Source organism: Porites lutea, chromosome 5 (genome assembly GCF_958299795.1).
Source record: "Porites lutea chromosome 5, jaPorLute2.1, whole genome shotgun sequence".
NCBI lineage: Eukaryota > Metazoa > Cnidaria > Anthozoa > Scleractinia > Poritidae > Porites > Porites lutea.
In genome coordinates this window covers 27,598,639-27,601,868 of record NC_133205.1, presented here as the reverse complement: position 1 = coordinate 27,601,868, position 3,230 = coordinate 27,598,639, and the positions used below count along the sequence as shown (strand labels likewise).

The 3,230-nt window shown below is 38.4% G+C and overlaps 1 long non-coding RNA gene across 1 annotated transcript; it reads left to right on the top strand.

The window, feature by feature from the left end:
* Positions 1–786: 786 nt before the first annotated feature.
* Positions 787–3,014, top strand: LOC140937316 (uncharacterized). The gene is made up of 5 exons (XR_012165457.1): positions 787–841; positions 1,224–1,268; positions 1,344–1,397; positions 2,333–2,377; positions 2,976–3,014. It is a non-coding gene; the product is annotated as an uncharacterized lncRNA (long non-coding RNA).
* The last annotated feature ends 216 nt before the right edge of the window (positions 3,015–3,230 follow it).

Here is a 3,230-nt window from a genome sequence, read left to right as displayed (position 1 = left end):
GTTGAAGATTAATCGCGGCAATCGTATTTTGATTGAGTCTTGATTGTGTTCTATCTATACTGATGCAGCAAGCATAAATTGTCGACAACACGTGTAACGAATGTTGAGAACCTTGATCGTTTTATTAACATTTTGATTCAAAACATCAAGTTTCTTTGGGTATTTTATCTCTATACATTATTATGATTGAATTACCTTTATGGGATACAGTAAGCAAGAACTTGGCCCAGTAAATAAATCGTACTCCCCTAAAAAAAAGTTGTCATATTACACCCCTACCTCCCCACAACGGCAATTTTCTTCAGTCCCCAAGGTGGACGTTGTGGAGAGGTTCGTAGGGTATTGTTTGACAGTCATGGTAGCATCAAGCGTATGAATGTGAGCACAGGATGCGACCCTGTTTCCTAAGATAGCAATTGTTATTTCTTCTGCCCGCAAAGTACAACACACTGCAATTTCACTTAAGTTAAAGTCAGGATATGCATACTCGTGAAAACGTGGGAATTTCAACTTAAACACAGTTTAAGTAATCATTTATTATTAGTAAATATGAACTTAGGAGAACATCATACTTTTTAGGGTCGTGCTGGAAGGAGAGGCCTAAAGGGGCTCCCAGGACCATTAGTGAGTATAGAACGTCTACAAGTCATGTTGTTAAATATCTGTGTTTGGCATAACTTTGTACAATTGCTCAAGTGTTATTACATAGATTATCCAACCTGTGATTAAAAAATAACTTGAACTCTCTGCCTTGTAATTTTTAGGTTTTCCCTTTCCTTTATTTCAGGGAGATCCAGGTGAACTAGGCATGGGTGGACTTCAAGGAGCTGAGGGTGCTCAGGTATAGGCGCTGTAAATTTTTGCAGTGTGGAACTTGTCAGTGTGCTGTGCATCCTTTATATTGTTTGGTTCTAGAAAATAGCCATACGCATCCAAATCGTAGAATTGTCAGATGATTGGAGACATCCAAACGGAGAAACATGGTGAGGGTGTTTTCGGCAATTCATATTTACCAGTGCATGGTCATCTGAAAAAAAAATACGTGTTTTCCTTTGTTAAGGTATCAATAAGTTAGCACTTTACTCTACGACTGCCTGCAGAATAATGGAAGTACACATTTTTCATTTTTACTCAGCTGTTGAACGTGGCATCTTAAATTAATTGACGATAAGTAGCCATTTCGGCGAACTGCTGTACTGTGTTTTTATCATTGTTTTTAATAGGGTGAATCAGGCCTGGCTGGTGACCCTGGAGATCCAGGACCCATAGTAAGTGTGGATTCAATAAATTTGTTTCACTTGCAAAATGTTATTCCTTTATTCTCACTTTCATTTGTGTTCAAGGGTTTTCCGGGCTCCCGCGGATCCATGGGACTCCCAGGACAATCAGGAAAACCTGTAAGTACAAAGTGCTTGACATTTGAATTTAAAGTGGGCATATACCAGTTTCACGTTCTTTCTCTGTAGACAATAAAGTAATGCTGTTATCAACGGAGGTCGTTTATTTTGAGAGAAATTCCTGAGGGCGCCAAGAAATTCTGGTGTAGCGCTGGGTAATGTTCATAAGCAATCGAATATACTGTACTCATAAAGATAAACAAAATAATAAAGAAACCAGCTGGGAAGAGACTGCCAGTCAGTGTAATACCATTTGGGCTTTTCCATGTACCTTTCTCCTTTCAACATCTGATACAATCAGAAGATAATCATAAAGGAGGGATTTCCAGACAACCAATCATAAATCAACCAATAATTTGGGGGTATGTGTGTGTGTGTACGTCCGTTTTACCGCTTGTGACGTCATTAGTTTCAACGGGCACCAACAAGATAGACATTCAACTTGTGCAAGGGGGGAGAAATCTTTCGAACCTTAACGGAATGAACACGATTCAGTCATACAGGTCGGAGAAAAACGCAGATAAATATATGACGTTGACCCAAAAATTCCAATGAAAATACCGAGAAGGACAGAAGGAATGAAAGAAATAGGTAAACTCGTGTCACTTTTAAACCCCAGAACTCGAAATTTTACTTTCTGCGCATCCCCGGACTTCAGAGGCTGATATTTAACACCAGTAACAAAAGATCGAGAAGCGCTTGATCTGTAAACAGCGTTTTGGCCGGACAGTGACTAGAAACAGCCTGATCAGCTTCAAAAGGTGGCAAGGGAAGGTTTTGAGAGAAGTCTGGACAAGATTTAGGTGAAATCGGCATTTATTGCCTCCTTCCAGACCAATAAGGGAATAAACACGCAACGTTTTATATTCTACTTAGCGTGAGGATTAGATCACTCCTATTATTCAATAAATGTAATTGCTATTATTTTCTTTAAGGGACCCCAAGGGCCTCCAGGTCCTAGAGGATTTCCTGGACATGAGGCAAGTGTCAAACTGCAAATGTAAACTTCATGGACTGCATCCTTTTCGCGGCAGTTTATGGTTGTACTTCCTAAATGCAAATTAATTTTAGTACCTTCTTTTTTCTTTGCTATTGTCAGAAAACAGGACGTGCAAAAGAAAATGTACACTCGACACTAAATGCATAAATAAAATGTATAAATAAATTTCGAAATAGTTTTCTAGTTGGTAATTTAAAAAAAAGGTGTGGAGCAGCAGAATAGCCACCCACTGCACGAACTAAGGGCCAAAAAAATACGTGAAACGGGCTACTGATATCTTTCTAAAGCACGTTGGAGTCAAGTTACCTCTAAGGACAACAGGTCATGCTCATTGTACGTTTAGTGGGTAAAACTGTAACAAGCCTGAGATGTAATATTCATAGGCGTATATAGAAAGGTGGAGTTAATCGGTCAGTGAATTTCTTGTTTCAAATGTGGAACACTACTATTATTTTTTCATAAATAATAGTAGTGTTAAATTTGAGCACAGTGCATCTACATGTTTAACCCAGAACCATCTAAAATCTAGGTAATAGTGAGAATTTTTCCTGACTGCTTTCGTCATACCAATTTATCAGGGAGAACGTGGACATCACGGACCCGAAGGGCACCTAGGTAAAAGAGGAGCAAAAGTAAGAAAACATGTTTCAATGATTCTACAGTTTGTTTTACAGTTGTTGTTTTAAGTAATTGTAATGTTCCTTATGCGGCATTGCACATTGACAGACTAGCAAACACCAAAATACTATATAATTATGCTAACGCGAAGTAAGTAAAATAGCAGAACTTAAGTTGTTTCAAGGTTGAAAAATAATGTTTAATGACATTCTGAA